This window comes from Mastigoproctus giganteus, chromosome 2, assembly GCF_048544385.1.
Source record: "Mastigoproctus giganteus isolate SK-2022 chromosome 2, ASM4854438v1, whole genome shotgun sequence".
NCBI lineage: Eukaryota > Metazoa > Arthropoda > Arachnida > Uropygi > Thelyphonidae > Mastigoproctus > Mastigoproctus giganteus.
The window spans coordinates 225337325-225355777 of NC_143576.1; the positions used below are offsets into that span (position 1 = coordinate 225337325).

Sequence of the window (18453 nt, forward strand, 5' to 3'; positions counted from 1 at the left end):
CAGCACACTGTGATCACTGCCACCCAGTGGTTCATTTATCTGCAGATTCCTAATGCATGAAGAATCACTACTGATAATCAGATCAAGAGTATTACTCCCTCTAGTTGCCTCCCGAACATGCTGGTGTAGAAAACAATCATCCAATAAATCCACAAAAGCCTTGCTAGTGTGTGAGTGACCAACCCACAAATTCCAGTCAATATCTGGGAAATTAAAATCCCCCATTATAAGACTCTCTGATTTACTGGCCCACTCTATTTCCCTGTACAGTATCTTATTAGACTCATCAGAGTCATTAGGCCTATAGCACACTCCTACTCTCAATTTTGATTTACCTATGCTTATGTCACACCAAACTGACTCAACACTGCACTGTCCAGCGATGTCAACTGGCTTCACTTCCTTGGATTTTATGTGTTTTTTAACTAATAGCACAACCCCTCCTCCCTTCCTATCCTGTCTATCCTTTCTGTAGACGTTGTACTCCACAAATTCCAGTTCTGCATTCCTTATATCTGTGTGACACCACGTCTCTGATATCCCAACAATATCTGCCTTTGATGTTTTGAGTAATACCTCAAATTCATCAAATTTATTTACTAAACTCCTATCATTAGTGTACACGCAAGTATACATGCACCTGTTTCTATTCTTAGCTACCCTAACACAACCCATGTGTTTACTTGTACCGCAATGACTTCCAGCAGTCTCTGAAATATCCTGCATCTTGTTTTTCAGGCTTCTGCTCATTCCAATAGAAGCAGTGCAAGAATCTCTTTCACCTCTGCCCGTGGCCACTGTTAATCCATTAGTCTTTGTCTCCCCCCAAGCTAGCAGTTTTCCGACCCACCTAACACTGCCTCGATAGCATCAGCAAATATTCTTGCACCCTTTCTATTTAAGTGTATCCCATCCCTGTAGAAGCAATCTCTCCTGTTAACAAGTACAGTCCAGGCTGAAAAAAAATTCTACCCCTTCAGCCTTGCACAATCTTTCCAGGGCCGAATTGATCGACAAGGCTCTCATCATATACTCCCTCCTATCGTGTCTGGGCAGAATTGCAGACACTTTCAAATTCAACCCTACTTCACGGCTTTTTTTCAACAGTGACCTGTACTTGTTAAGTAATTCCGCTGGTCTCCTACTCTTAATATCATTAGTGCCAACGTGTACAACTATATCACCTTTTGTGCCCTTAAAAGATGATATCTGCTCTACAACGTCATCAACCTTTGCCCCTGGCAGACATACCCTGGTCCTGTTCCACCTATCCTTTTTACAAAGCATGTTCCCCGTTTCCCTGACAATTGAGTCACCAACAACTACTAGTTCCTGTTGGACCAGCGCATTCTGCCTTGGGGGCTGCCTCTGTGTTCCAAGATGACCAAGTCCAAGCTCTGGTGTTGATGTGGGCAGCTGAGAGCTTGATGGGCCCCTCAATTTATTTCCTTCGAGGGCATCCACCCTGTCCTTCAAGGTCTCATATAGGCCCATAACAACGCCGAGTTGTCGCCTAATTTCCTTGCACTCCTTGCATCGTGCACACACAAAGACATCCCCCATGGCAGTATCATGTCCCGTACCCGATTGCTCCGCAAACATCAAGCAAACAGTGCATCTTAAAAGGCCGTGATTCAGGGGGCAACCGCCCCCCTCAGTTCTCCCCTGAGTCACAGCACTCCCATTAGCTTGAGCCTTTTGCTTTGCTGCTCTGGTCAGAGTCATGATTTCGATTTAAATGTCAATAAAATTACAATTTCAGAACAAAATTAAAACCTTAAACTTGTATCTTAACACAGTTATAACGCTATATTTATTTTTCGGTATCGAGTGTTATCTACGAGTTCCCTTTATATAACTTCGTATCAAGTATGTATTAATTATTTGCTACGTTTGTACTCTAAGTCGTTATATATATATAGTTAAAAGTACAATTTAATTGACAATGAAGTTTAACAAGATTAATAGATGTACTGATTAATTGACAATATTATATTATGCACTATACTATACAAAGCTAATGCTATCGAATTCCGGATATGCTGTATCGCGCTTCAGTAACGAGTGTTATCTACGAAATCCCTTTATATAACTTCTGTATCAAGTTATGTATTAATTATTTATTTTTACTAATTATTTATATTCCGTAACCTAAGTGGTTATATGTATAGTTAAAATTACAATTTAATTGCCAATGAAGTTCGACAAGATTAATAGATTTTACTGATTAATTTTCACGTAGCAATGGCGGCCGTTTATGAACGGTAAACACGTGGATTTGATACCCTTTCCGATACTAAGTAATACCTAGAAAATCTCTATCTAAGTTATTTTAACTTTAAGTACCGTAAATAGGAATATAAAGCTACTCGCTACTCTAGAAATAAGTTAATATGTCAATTTAAACTAATAAAGCAGAAAATAAATCAGAAAAAACTTCTCTATTCCAAGAGCGGCAGAAAGGCACGTCCGCACAGGAAATCCTCGACCTCAGATCCTAAATCTTCGTGTATATTGTCTATAAATTGCTTGTGTTCTGACATCGATTTTCTGTTTGCTGGATGAAAAGCCAGGGTTTCCGAGAGAAAACGCATACTATCCTCGGCTTCGCTCGACTAACTCATCCACATTGTGCAAAAGCCCCCTAAAAATCCTCACGTCATTGAGAAGGGACTCAAACTCAGGTCTTTTCCACCCGGTGTGGGGTGGATGGCGATTTACCATCTGTGCTACCCACGAGGGCTTGCTTTTATTAAAGGTCATCTGCTATTAAAAATCTTTTACTTAAGGTTCGCTGAACAGGAACCATGACTTTTAATATAAGATATATTCGAAGAAATTACAGTTATTAAATAAAATAAGAGAGTATTAATTCAATTAATTTATTCATCGGTATTATATTGGTCTTAGACAATTAAAAACCCCAAATGGTCTCTTTATTCATCTTGGTCAGAATGAATTGTGGCATGACTTTTGAAACAAATCGAAATGCCTTCGTGGGTAGCATAGTTGGTAGAATTGCCGTCCTACCTACACCTGGTGGAAATGACCTGAGTTCGAGTCCCGTTGATGACGTGTTGACAGATGGACTAAGAAAATAACAGAATGGTATCCAAGAGGAGCTAGAAGAAAACCTGGAAGACAAAGGCGGAGATGGAGAGATGAAATTCATGAGTTTGAGGGTACTAAATGGATGGCCAGTGCTCAAAACAGAAAGAACTGGAAAGTTGCTGGAGAAGCCTTCATCCTGCATTGGATTGAAAATGGCTGATGATGATGATGACGTGAGAAAATTTTGTAAGACTTTTTCCCAACGTGGCTGAGTTAGTCGGTCTCAGGAGAGGGTAGTATGGTCTCTTCTCCTTGAAACGCGGGTTTTTCGTCCAGGAAACAGAACACACGAAATTTACAGACAGTAAACACAGAGCGTTATGGCCTTAGTTGCTGATGCTCCTAAAACTCTACAATAACAACAACAAATCGAAACCGCCAAAAACTAGCCTTCAATAGTGTTCGTTGCTAAGCGGCAATGCAAACAGCGCAACCTAGTAGTGGGGATCCTAGAAACGCTTCGAAGCGCTGCCTAGTAGTTGGTGCCTTTCAGGAACGCTTCGAAGCGCAACCTTATAGGCTTAATATAAACTTTCATTCATTTGTAAATTATTCTGCTTTGCGGTAAGATTGGCGTGTAATTGTCTGGACATTATTTAAAATTTTTATATATTCCCTGCCCACTTTCAATTTGTAAGTATGCAGTAGAGAGTCATAAATATCTCTCCTATTCAAATTTGTAATATATATTTCATATATTTATATATATATATAAATTCGATCATTTGTATGAGTTTGGTATATAGTCATAACTTTCGATCTGTGATGACCTGCATGCTACGTAATCCATCAATTACCGTACGTTTGCTTAATTTATATAATTTCCCTGTAATACCTTTCTAGGAATAATTTTTAAATCTCGTGTTTAATTAAAGATTAATAGATGATATATTTCATAATCAATATTAAGACATGACACAGCTGTCACCGAGATTTTCTGTTCGAGAGACAATTTGCTTCATAGGATATATATTGGCTTAATTTTTAACTTGACTCTCTTTGTGGTACTGTGTGAGAAGTTTTTTGTCATAATATTTTATTGTTAGGAATTTTTCGCAATTCAGGTTTTTGCACTTTTTATGTCCGCTTACTGTAATTCTTGCTGGTTTAATTTTTTTTTAGAATGAATTTGTTTTTTCCGAAATAACCCTTTAAGTATTAATAAGTATCAACGCGCCCGACCATATCCGAGTAACTTGACAATACTGTACTGCTTTTTTAGATTTTTTTTTCATGCAGTTTCTTTATCATTATTTTTTTTATAGAATATGTTAGACATCAGCTGAAATTGTCAGCAGTTCGGTAACTGTATATAGTTAAGTGAATTCACTTATATAACTTGAAGCTTTAAACAAATTTTTAAATAATAATTTTTGTTATGGAATATATAAAATGATAGTAAACCTTGATGAAATATAATTATTGTTGAATAACCCAGAAACCATAGTGAAAAAGAAAATGGTGCCTTATTGCTATGCATCTTAAAAAAACAAACAAAAAACACTGAGTGAATTGAAGAGCATTCATCAGCTAGTATTTCTTTTTATAAAATAAAATTAGGTTGTGTAGTGCTGTTGCTGTTATGATTTGAGCTTTATTGGCACAAGGGCCTCCTGGCACAAATTGTGCCTATTCTTTATTTATTTACGGAAAATTTGTGTAAATTACTGAGAACATAGGTAAGCAGTTTATTAATACTTTTGTTATTGTTAGTTGTTACTCATTGATACTAGTTATTATTCATTGATGTCCCATTATAAGACCTCTCAGACCAGTACAGCTTTCATTTTGTAAGGCACATGAAAAGTACTGTTATCCTCATGAATTATTATTATTAGCTATATGGTGCAAGGAAGCCTTAGGCTTTTGCTGCACCAGCAAAAAAAAAATCCTGAGTTACCCAGAGAGAGAGAGAGAGAGAGAGAGAGAGAGCAAGAGTCAGAAGTAGAAGGAATCACCAAGAAGGAGAAGAACGATACTCAGGACCCTGGGTGTGCCAAGCTCATACTCAATCAGATGTGAGCCCCTGGGGTTTTTGTTGATAATGGGAATAAAAAATAAAAGTAAATAACACTCATGAAAATCTGGTGGAGTGTTTAATTACAAAATTGTTCAAACATTTTCCCAGTTTATATTATTTGTTAGTAATGTCAGTTTAGAAACCTTAATTTTCATTATACAGAATAATGCATATACCTGTTCTCTGAGATATGTGATGCAACATTATGTTGTTCCATCTTAAGATTATCATAAGGGCTGGCTGTGGGTCTGAGGTAGTATAAATAAATTTCTGTTTATACTCTGGATGTCCAAGGCCGGAAGAGTTCACAACTTCATTATAACATCAAAATCAACTTAAGTGCAGCACTGAAAATTGACTGTGTACTTTTTGTGGCAGCATACAGGCTTAGTCTTGTAATGTGCAAATTTACAGCTGCCGAGAGCAACTATTAATGATGTGACCAACAGACTGTCAGATTTTAAGGGGGGTTAAATAGAATATTACTATTTATGTGGAGACTAATGATATTAAGCATACACTATTTCACAATTTTTTAGACAAATATAGGACCATGCTGAAGAAATGCCGTGAGTTAGGTCATAATGTCTGTGTGTGTGCAATTCTGCCCAGGCACGATAGGAAAGATTATATGTGGATTAACTCAAGACTTGAAGGACTCTGCAAGGCTTTTTGGGAGGAAAATTTTTATCAGCTTGGCCCGCACTTGTAGGAATAAGAAATCTGTTTTGTAGAGGTGGGATACATTTAAACAAAGGTGGTGCAAGGGTTTTTGGCAGTATTATTGAGGATACCTTTAAGGTGCAGGGAAACTGATAGTTTGGGGGACAAGGGTAATATAGATATGTGTTTATCTGATAATATTGGTCAAAGTAATGCTTTTACATACCTCAAGTGTTCTTGTTTGTTACCGCAACAGATCATATTATCAGGATGTTCTGAGGGCAGAAAAGTTTCAAATGAGCAGGTAGCTAATGCCAAGGAAGCAAGCTTAAATAACCTCAAGGAGTTAAGTGTGTTAGGGTAGTTAACTATACAAAAATGCTAAGTCTTAATTGTTTATGCAGTAATGTCAGAAGTGTCGTAAATAAAATGAGTGAACTTGAAAGTAAGGCTAACATAATAGGGCTTACGGAAACATGGTGCCACCCGGAGATAGGGGATGATGAGTTTCAGTATAGTATGTACAATGTATTTAGGAAGGATAGGGCAGATAGAAGGGGTGGTGGGTTCATGCTTCTTATCAAATGCAGCCTGACTGTGACAAAATCTTTCCCGGATTCAAGTGCTTTGTATGCTAGTAAGCTTCCTTTATAATAATAAATAATTCTTAAAACAAAACCAAATCACACAATTGAAAATCAAATTGAACCAATCAAGCAATAAAATGCAATCTAATTTGCTTACTTTATAAAAAAAAAAAAAAAAAAAAAAAATTTTTTTTTTCTTTTCTTCCTTCCTTTTCCTCAATTTTCAGTCAATAACTGACAATATTTAAAAATGTAATCTGCTCCTAAATTCACTTCCAACTCTTCATTGAATCCAACATTCAATTAACTATTAATATAATACAGAAACTACTACTCCAACTAAGTTATCTAATCCAAAGCCACAATCCACAGTCATCTACCTGTTCAAAAACATTCAATTTAACTACTACTTATTAACTGTTAAAATCGACTGGCAGAGATTTTGTTAATCACTTGATTAATTACCTGAAGTTCCTATAAGTTCCTTTACTTAATACAAATACGGAGACAAAAGTCATGACATACGATTCCCCCTTCAAATCTTTCACCGGTAATGTTGACCGTTACCATATGACAGCCATATTGGTTCTGCCAATGTTCTTTGCATTACACTTTAACTTAAAATTTCTCAAGAAATTTGTTCTGTAATCACACCAAAATTTGTACATACAGGAACTTCCTGACTTACGGAAATTCGACTTTATGTAAGCTTTTGCCGGCCGGTCCAAACTTAAAAAAATCGGGGAAACGTATTTTCCATCCTATAGGAATGGAGGTATCATGAAAATATCATAATGTGAACCCCATAACACATTGGTTTTTTTTTTTTTTTTTTTTTTTTGTAATTCATTCCAAGTCCCTGGAAGTTGAAAATTTTGCTATATTACTAAGAGGTGTCTCCGTAGCCAGGTGGGCAGGAGCAGCAGTGCATAGCACACGCTTCTTGATTAGACCGGGGTTCAAACCCATGACCACCAAATATGGAGGATGCGGAAAGGTCAGGGAATGACCACTGCATATCCCTGCAGCAATATGGCCTTAGTTGCTAATACTCCTAAAAATCAAATAACAAACAGTATATTACTAAGCTATTGATCTCTCTAAAAGGTCATATTTATAATGGAAATTGCACTGCCCTTTCATTGTTATCATATGTTCCCGTTATAAGAATCAGTTTTGAATGCCTTTGTGATATTTTTCTAAAGCATGTTTCTAACGGTCACTACCAAAAAAAATAAAAACAGTTTGCACTTTCCAGTTTATTGGGCTTTTCTGTTAGTGCATCTAATTATAAACGGGTAGTAAACTCGATCCTATTGCATTTGCGATAATACCGATAACTGCAATTGTGTGAGTTTTTACGCTATTATGGTGAAATGTGTTCCCCTTCACTGAAATCTTCAATCACATAAAAAACAAATTTTCAGAAACTTCTCTTCATTCCTATTTTCGTATTACAATGGGAGAAGGGAAAGGGACCAACGAAAAGTGCAAGTGGTGGTGGTGGCGCCAGGAAACAAAACAAAATTGACTTAGAAATGAAGATGAAAATGATTAAGAAGTATGAAGCAGGACAAAGTTTTCATCTATTGGAAGGGAATTAGGTCTCGCTGCTTCAACAGTGAATACTATTTTAAAAGGACAGTGCTCATATAAAAGAACATGTCAAAGGATCAATGCACTTAAAATCAACAGTGATCACAAAACAGCGTTCGGGTGCTGTATCGCAAATGGAACATCTGTTAAATGCATGAGGATTTCCAGAATGGTACACAGGCAGTGGTTTTAATCTGTAATCTCCCTCTGCATTAGCCCCAGGCAAGAGGGTGGCCCTATCTTTTGAAGCCTTAAAACCTGGCATTGTATTTTCCTCTTTGGCAATGTATGTTCGATCCGGCATTTTTTCCCAATAGAGGGCAGTCTCGTCAACATTAAAAATTTGCTACCTGAATAGCCGCCTTCATCAATAATTTTTTCCAACACATCACAAAATTTCTCTGCAGCTGCAGAAATCTGCACTGGCGACTTCAATGCATACTTGAATGTTGATACGTCTCAGAGTGACGTATCAACTCTGTGGTACTACACTGACAGTGGTAGAGAACAAAAAGGACCTGGGGATAATTGTGCAGCAGATATGAAGTTTTCTGAACAGTGCAGACGGTCTGCAAGAGTAGCTCATGGTGTCTTGTCAATGATATACAGAAATTTTTCTAGCAGGAATAAGGAGCTGATTATCCCCTTGTATAAGGCAGTGGTCAGACCACACCTTGAGTACTGTATACAGGTCTGGAGGCCTCATTTTAAGAAGGATGTAGAGCTGTTGGAACGAGTACAGAGAAGGGCAACAAGATTAGTGAATGGAACAAAGGGTTGCTCTTATGAAGTAAGGCTTAAGTTTTGCAAATTACAGTGTCTGGAGACTAGGCACCTGTGAGGTGATCTGATTGAGGTGTCTAAAGTTTTGAATGGTTTGAGCATGCTCAATGCTGATGGGATTCTTCCTCTTGCTCAGAATAATCACCTGAGAGGGCATAAATTCAAATTGAGGAAAGACGGTTGTAGGATCAATGTGTGGAAGCTTGCCTTTAGCCAGTGGGTGGTTGATTGTTGGAGCAAACTTCCATCTGTCGTTGTAGAAGTTGATAGCTTAAATAGATTCAAGGCAGAACTTGACAAACATTTGGAGCGAGTGGATGGGTGAAATAAGGGGTTTTTTTTTTTTTTTTTTGGCTGATGCTATATAAGCTTGCTTTCTTGCATCATGTGCCTTTGCTAATGCTAATACTTTAACGTTGTGGAAACCAGCGTAATGCTTGAACCCATTAAACCACTCATTGCTTGCCACGAACTTGAGTTGGGGTTCGGCGTACTTAACCTTGTTATATAGAGTAGGAGTGTGTTATAGGCCTAATGACTTGAATGAGTACAATGAACAATTGTACAGAGAAATAGAGTGGGCCAGTAAATCAGAATGTCTTATAATGGGGGATTTTAACTTCCCAGATATTGACTGGAACTTGTGGGTTGGTCACTCACACACTAGTCAGACTTTTGTGGAGTTATTGGATGATTGTTTTCTGCAGCAGCATGTTCGAGAGGCAACCAGAGAAAGTAACACTCTTGATCTGGTTATCAGCAGTGATCATTCGTGTATTAAGAATTTGCAGATAAAGGAACCACTAGGTGGCAGTGATCACAGTGTGCTGAAGTGGGATTTACTCAAAGAGGTAACTACCGTCAGGGGTAAAGGAAAGGGTTTTTGCTTCCGTAAAGGGGAGTACAGTGGTCTCAGACAGTTTTTAAATTCTGTACAGTGGGATCGACTGACGATGTTACAAACAGTAAATTCTAAGTGGGAAGCATTCAAGGAATTAATCGTGGAAGCTACTAGACTTTTCATACCGATGAAGAAATATTGTTCAAGGTTTAGGCCTAAATGGTTATCAAATGAACTAATGAGACTCGTGACAGAGAAGAAAAATGCATGGGATGCATATAAATTATCAGGTGACGCAGAAGCCTGTGGCAGATATAAGCTAGTCTGTAATCAGGTCACAAAGGACGTTCGGCAGGCAAAGGCGGATTACGAGAAATCTTTGGCAAAAGATGCTAAGAAAAACAGCAAGGATTTCTTTACTTATATAAACTCTAAAAGGAAGGGGATGAATATGATTGGTCCACTTGACATCGATGGTTCGACTGTTGATGATCCTGCTCAGATAGCAAACAAACTGAATGAGTATTTTGCATCTACATTCACACGTGAGGAATTATTACAATTTGAAAATGGAAGAAGGTTATCAAATTGTAGTAGTGTGCTTAATGATTTTGTAATAACTGAGAGCAAAGTGGAGGAGAAATTGTTGAAGTTAAACATAAGAAAGGCACCTGGGGTGGATGGGATCTATCCAGTTATTTTAAAGGAGGCGGCAAAGCAACTAAGCAAACCCTTAGCCATAATTATGAGAGCATCCTTGGACTCAGGGGAGGTTCCCACGGACTGGAGATGTGCAAATGTGTCCCCAATTCACAAAGGTGGATCGAAGGGTGACACGAGTAATTACAGACCAGTTAGTTTAACTTCTGTTCCGGGTAAAATAATGGAGTCGCTGGTTAAAGATGCATTGCAGGATCATCTAGACAAGACTGCAGCAATAATTCAAACACAGCATGGGTTTGTTAAGGGAAAGTCTTGTCTGACAAATTTGATTGGTTATTATGATGTGGTCACAAAGGAACTGGATGCAAAAAATAATTTTGATATCATATACTTGGATTTCAGGAAAGCTTTTGACACTGTTGCGCATGGAAGACTACTGTACAAATTGGAGCAGAATGGTATTAAGGGTAAGTTGCTACAATGGATAAAAGGATGGTTAAGTGGGAGAAGACAGAGGGTGGTAATCAATGGGTGCTGCTCTTCGTGGACTAATGTTATTAGTGGAGTCCCACAGGGTTCGGTGTTGGGTCCACTGTTGTTTTGTGTATTTATCAATGATATTGATGAAGGTATATCAGGCTTAATGTCGAAGTTTGCAGATTACACAAAGGTTGGCAGGGTTGTTAATGACAGTAATGGCAGTGTGCTACTGCAACAGGATCTAGATAATTTGGGCAGATGGGCTAAGAAGTGGCAACTGAAATTCAACCTTGACAAATGCAAAGTACTGCATATGGGTAGAAGTAACCCCAGAGAAACGTACCAGCTGTGTGGTACTACACTTAAGGTGGTAGAAAATGAAAAAGACCTGGGAGTAATTGTGCAGTCAGATATGAAGTTTTCTGAGCAGTGCAGACAGGCTGCTAGGGCGGGTCATGGGGTTTTGTCAATGATATATAGGAATTTTGCTAGCAGGGAAAAGGAGGTGATTGTCCCTCTGTATAAGGCAATGGTCAGGCCACGCCTTGAGTACTGCGTACAGGTCTGGAGGCCTCATTTTAGGAAGGATGTGGATTTGCTTGAGCGTGTACAGAGAAGAGCAACACGATTGGTGAGGGGAATGAAGGGATTCTCTTACCAAGAGAGGCTTAAGTTCTGCAAATTGCAGTGGCTGGAGACTAGGCACCTGCGCGGTGATCTGATTGAGGTCTATAAGGCCTTGAATGGGTTGAGCACGCTGAATTCTGATGGGATCCTTCCACTTGTTCATATTACCAACTACGGGGACATAAGTTCAAATTAAGAAAGGACAGATGTAGAATAGATGTGCGGAAATTTGCCTTTAGCCAGCGGGTGGTTAATTGCTGGAACAAACTTCCATCTGTCGTTGTAGAAGTTGATAGGTTAAATAAATTTAAGGAGGAACTGGACAGGCATTTGGAGGGAATGGTGTGATTTTTTTTTTTTTTTTTTTTTTTTTTGGCTGATGCTGCATAAGCTCCTACACTTGCTTTCTTGCATCATGTGCCACTACTACTACTACTACTACTACTATATCTTTATAAATACTTGTTGCTTTTGCTTGAATGGTCATTAGATTCAGGGGCACTCACGTCTGAATCTGATTTTCCATCCATATTATTAAGGGCATTAATAAAGCCACCCTACCTGAGCATTTCCGATCAAACCAGAGAGCATGGATAACAGTATCTCTCTTTAAGGATTGGTTTAAATGCTGCTTCATTCTCGAGGTTGAAAAATATTGTAAAGACAACTATGTTCCTTTCAAGATTTTGCTTCTATTAGATAATGCTCCCGAACATTCTACGCATCTAGATTATTTCAGTTTGAAAATGAGAGTCACATTTCTACTGCCAAACTTGACCACTCATCCAACCTATGGATCGGTGTTATTTAGAATTTAAAAGCATATTATTTACGCACAACATTTGCTCGGTCATTGTCTGCAGTAGACGATAAGAAAAATTTTATGTGATGAGACTTTTGGAAATCTTACAATATTTACCATGTCATCTTAAACATTAATAAGGCCTGGGAGGAAATGACTAAAAGTTATTTAAATGGCACATAAAAGAAAATATGTCCATGGCACATAAGCGGCTTCGAAGGATTTGAAAACGACGAATCATATGAAAAGGTTACAGATAAGATTGTAAAGGTTGCAGAGCTAATTCAGTTGGAGGTTGATGCCAAAGATGTGGAGAAGTTAATAGAGGAAGAAGAGAAGGAATTATCTACCGAAGAACTTATTGACTTGCAGGCAGCGATAGTGAAAGAAGAAAATGCTGACGAAGCTCAAGATGAACCAAATGAGGAGCCAAGACGCTTCATCACCAGAGAGATGTCAATGGCATTTCATGAAATTGCATCACTGATCACATTATGAAATTGCATCACATTATGGATCCTGACAGCAAATGATTCTTAAAAGTTAAAAGAGGAGTGAATGATATGCTTGCTTCCTACAAAGAAATCTGATGAAAAGAAAAAAGCCACTGTCCAGTCATCCATTAATAATATGTTCTTTCGTAAGGTTGAGCAGCCGACTGCTTCTAAATCTCTACAGCCCTCAACCTCCGCAGTGGCGTACTTATCAGCTGCTGAAGACATCGATTCTGGCAACGATGCTCGAGAGGTAAAACTTACTGATGTTATGCCTGTCTCCTCTCTTTTTTTTGTAATTTTATAATTTTGAATTTTTTTTAAATTGCATGCTTTTGTAATTTTTCCTGCACGAGATAAAAAATTGAATAAATACAATAAATAATTCTATTTACATGTTCGTTGAACATTTCTTTTTTGATTCAATCAATTCAGCGAGCACAGTTGCAAGTGCTGCACAAGAATGGGGGAATTCTGACTTACATAGTGTTCCGCGGAACGCAACTCTTACGTAAGTGGAGAGTTCCTGTACACTAAGCAACTCTTCATAATCAACACTAAGATACAATACTTCCTGAACTTAGCAATCTGAAACAATAATCGTATTAGTGGGAGCACACGAAAAACAACCAAAATTAACTGTTGACAATAAAAATATTCCTGCATTGATATACTTTTAGCACTAAATATTGTTTTCTTTTAAAGATATTCAAAGATATTCTAGTAACTAGTATTAAACTATTAAAATAAGAAACACTATACATTTAGATTCAGAAACCAATTTTATTCACAGCTTCGTTAGTGGCTAGATACAGCCCTTAATCGTGCCACGACTACCATTTTGTATATTCCAGATAAACAGGATAATCAAACAACACCACTTTACATATGGCACTTGTGAAAAGTAAACACACGACTACTACGCTTCTTTACCTGAACATTTTTGCAAAACTTAGTGTGAACACTGTTATAATAACCAACAGTCAGTGTTACAATAACCAATCTCCATGAATATAATTATTTATTTATTATTATTGTTCATACATTTATATTTCAGTAATTGTCTGAATATATCTATATCTTTGTTATACAGCATCAGCCAAAAAAAAAACTTTTTTCTTTTGGAAAAAGGTGGACTAGAAGGATCTTTTGATGCCAATTCCAAATCTGTTTTTGGTTTTCCTCTAGCATGTGTAGTTTTTGTGATGAGACATTACATGAACATGATGAGAGTGATTATATCACTGGCATACGTATTTAGCCAGCCTCCGTGAATATAATTATTTATTATTATTGTTTATACATTCATTTTTGTGTAATTGTTTGAATATATCTATATATATATATATATATATATATATTATATTTGTTATTTCATAATTTAGTTATTTGATTATATATTAACGAAACAGGCCTACGCGCTCTGGATTCATTGAGGAATTTATTGTAGCTTAAACACAGAGCGTACAGATAAAGCAGAAATATATGAGCTTTCGGCTATATGGTAGCCTTCGTCAGAATTAAAATACATGAATGGCATATTGTTTCAGATAAGATCTGATGAATTGATCAAAAACACATCAGCATGCATCAAAAGTGTAAAAATCACTGCAACAAATTCTGCTGTGTGTGTGTGGGTGTGGGTGGGGCTCTTTCCAAACTAAATCATGCCAGTGTACAGTCATTATGGACATTTGGAAAATTTAGCAGCTATACTCTGGCTGGCCTCTAGGTGACCAAAATAAGGTTTGGGCAATGCACATTATTTGTACTGCTTGTTTGAATGGACTACTTGATTGGTTGAACAAAAGAAAAAAGTTGATGCTGTTTGCCATACCCATGATGACCACTGTGGTGATTGTTACTTTTGTAATGTTAATTAACTAGATTCTCAGTGAAGAATAAGCACAAGGTTCTTTAGCTGACCCTGGATTCAGTAATGAGACCACTCCCTGTTAATGACAGTATGCATTATTCTGGTATCTCAACAGAATGGACTAGATTCTTCAGAAGATGTAAAATAGAATTAGCTAAAGATGTGATTGGTAGAGTTCAGCTGAACCTCAGCCCTCACCTGATGGTGAGACATCAGAACTGGAGCTGTTCACACCCAAGATGAGTTGAATTACCATATTTAGAGATGTAGTCCTCTTCAAAGATAAAGCCGTACATCTTACCTCAAGACTAAAGCAGAAACACTTGGTTAAAAAGAACATGTCTCGGAATTGAAAAAGAAACCAAGTTTTGACAACAAAATTTTTGGTAAATGGATTGCTCTGCTACTACCATGATATGAAAAAGGAGTTTTTAGAGAATTGTCATAAGTACACATTACACTTGAATAGCATTCCTTCATTGACTCCACAGACAAGTTTGAAAGTTATTCTCTTGTGTAACAGAAACTTAAAAAGTCATCTGTCCTCATTACCCACATTGTTGATCTTAAGAGACATTATAACATGGAGATACTACTCAATAACAGTAGTAACTCAATAATAGCTCTTGTTAATGAAATATCTGCAGTGATTTCAAAGTCATTATGTTAATGAGCATGCAGGGGGAGGGTTTGCAGAATACTTTTGTTTCCAAATGTGTGTGTGGGGAAGCCGTTCTACAACAACCCATTACGTCAGATGTGATTGGCCTCAAAGAAGCCCATGAATGAGTAGTGTGCAGTATGTTCCATTAGTGGAACAATGAAGGTTTTCCTTCTCCTTTATCATATTAAACTTGACCTAATGAAGATTTTTTTTGTGAAACAATGGGGAAGATGAATTTGAGAATAAATGAGAAATTTCCAAGGATCAGCGCTGCAAAAGAGAGAGAGGGAATCTGTGGATTCTCAGATTAGAAAGCTAAAGCAGGACGAAAGATTTTGAAAACTGGCCCAGTGTATTAGAACAGAGTGTAGCAGGCTTCTAAATGGGTTTGTGGAAGCTTTTTGGGTAACCAGAGGTTGTCGACATACAACGACAGTTCAGAAACTGCTTGATGCATTATAAAGAAATGGGATGTCGTATCTTTCTATTTAACTGTATCTCATCCCTGTAGAAGTAATCTCTCCTGTTAACAAGCACAGACCATGTTGAGAAAATTTCTACCCCGTGAGCCTCATGTTGCGTGATTCACAGACTAATAGATTAACAGTAGCTGCAGGCAGAGGTGAAAGTGATTTTTGCACTACTTCTATTGGTATGAGCAGCAGCCTGGAAAGCAAGTTGCTGGGGACTTCAAGAACTGCTGGTAGTCATCATGGAATAAGTAAATACAGTTAGTCCCTGACTTACGTAACTTCGGACTTGTGTAAATTTTTTCGATAAAATCGTAAAGATACTTTCTGTATAATTTTTAAGAGTGAAGTCGAATGAAGGAACAATAAGTATAAGTTTTTATTTTCATTCCCATACAAACTATGTCGGATAATAACCTATGGCATAACTAGAAATTAGATAAATAACTACAGTTAACATTTCATTTTCTGCTTTAAAAATTCTGAAGAAATATTCAACAACGTGTTTGAGACAGGTGAACTACATCCCACAACGTTCAAGCCACTTGGACTGTGTCCCATCGGCTATTTCTTTGGAGAATTACACTCTAGCCCTTCATCTCTACATCCTTTCCTTCCCTTCTTTCTGGATTGTAGAGTCAGTTCAGTTTTGTTTAGGAGCGAAGTGGGAGCGTTTGTTTGCATTTGGTATGCATGTTGGGTTATTGTGGTGACGTTGAAACTCATGTTGTCCTACCATTTTCAATGACTTCGCATCAAACTATCATCGTGTAGTGTGTGCTTCATTTGCTTGTCATAAGGTGTGACAGCATCTCTTGTAACTTAACCCTGTGAAGTTCTTTACAGAAAATTTCATTTTGACCGTTATCATGGTGCCTCCTAAGAGAATAAGTGACAGCAGTACTAGTAAATCTACCAAGAAGAGTAAAGCAATCGATTTGGATCAGAAAATTAAAATAATAAGGATGTATGAAAATGGTCAAAAATTAACAATTATTGCATGGAATTTAGATTTGTCAGTGTCAATAGTGAACACAATAATAAAGGCAAAGACAGAATACATGAAGTGGTAAAGGGATCGGCACCAGTGAAGCCAGCTATAATAATCAAGGCTAGAATGGGACTAATAAGCGAGTTGGAAAAGTTACTTATTGTGTGGATGGAAGACCAGATCCAAAAACACATCCCCTTACGCCTCCACCTCATCAAAGCAAAGGCTCGTGCCATTTTTGAGGATCTTAAGAAGAGCGATGATACTGAAACCACTTTTGTTGTAAGTCATAGTTGGTTTGATAGGGTCTGTGAGAGAAGTGGATATCATAACGTTGCCATAAGTGGTGCAGCAACAAGTGCAGATGGTGAAGCTGCCAAAAAATTCAAGGACAAATTGGATGAGTAATAAGCAGTGGTGGTTATTTTCCACAACAAATATTTAATGTGGATGAGACTAGCCTTTCTTGGAAAAAAAATGCCTAGTAGGACTTGTATTTCTATCGAAGAAAAGTCAACGTCCGGGTATAAAGCTGCCAAAGATAGGGTAACGCTCTTAGTAGGGGTAAATAGCAGGTTATAAACTTAAACCTTTAGTGGTTTATTACTCAGAAAACCCGCAGGCTTTAAGGGGCATTGACAAGAAATCGCTTCCTGTACACCTCAGGGCTAACTCGAAGGCCTGGGTGACAATAACCATGTTTGAAGAATGGTTTCTAAATGTGTTTGTCCCTGAAGTTGAAAAATATTGCTTACCGATATCAGTGCCTTTTAAGATATTAATGCTCCTTGACAATACTCTCAATCATCCTAAATATCTAGATGATTTGCATGACACGTCAAGGTGGTATGTTTCCATCCAAAAAGAATGGTTTTGATTCAACCAATGGATCAAGGAATTATCCAGACATTCAAAGCTTATTACATATGGACAACATTTTCTTAGACTGTAAATGGAACAGAGCAAGGGTAGATGTATCTGCAGAAATTTGGGAAGATGTTTAACATCCTTGATGGAATATGCAACATTTCAAGAGCTTGGAATGATGTGACAACAACTTGTATGAGCAGAGTTTGGAAAAATCTTCTAAAACATTTCAAGCTTAACAATGAAGGCTTCAGCAAAGGTAAGCTGTTGTCTTCTGTTACCAAAGAAATTGTAAACTTAGCCCAGGAGTTGCAGCTGGTCCTGAAGGACAAAGATGTAGATGAGCTTGTGGATGAACAAGGTGAAGATTTAACAACAGACCTAGCCCAGTTGAATGTTCAAAGAGTTGAAGAGCGAGGGAGAGCTGAATCTATTGAGGAATCGGAACAACCCAAGAAGCAGTTCCAGGAAATGGCAGAAGCAAAATTCAGGAAGGTTTCTCTATTTTCATCCATCCCTATGTTTAATGGGATGGATGAAAATTCTGAACGTTTCTTGAAAATAGAAAGAACAGTTCAAGATTGCTTATCAGTTTATCTCGAAATTTATGAAGAGAAAAAAAAACATACAAAACAGATGAATAGAGAATAGTTTATATCACGTACTACCTTCCTCTACTGAGCCTACAACACCCTGTGATTAACATGACTTATTAAATGCTTCACGTTTGTTTTAAGTTACCTTCAATTCATCACCCGACTTTGATTCTTTGTGTGGTTTAGACCAATTTTTTTAAATATGTACACTTTGGTTTTGATTCCCTTAGTAGCCCTTATAAAGCCTACACGGCGTACAAAATACATATTAGTTTTTACAGTACAATAGCATGCATTTTTTCTTCCTTTTATGTTTTCTTAT

The 18453-nt window shown here is 37.5% G+C and overlaps 1 protein-coding gene across 3 annotated transcripts in view; it reads left to right on the forward strand.

Moving 5' to 3' along the window:
* The first annotated feature begins 3617 nt into the window (after positions 1 to 3617).
* Positions 3618 to 18453, forward strand: part of LOC150090182 (ATP-binding cassette sub-family F member 2) — a 142322-nt gene continuing 127486 nt past the window's right edge. The window contains exon 1 of one of the 3 annotated variants that reach the window (XM_090389768.1): positions 3618 to 3744. The gene's annotated coding sequence lies outside the window, so the exon portion shown is untranslated. Of the gene's footprint in view, positions 3745 to 13817; positions 13938 to 18453 lie in introns of those variants that run through there. The other 2 variants (XM_090389770.1, XM_090389769.1) reach the window with 2 other exon arrangements.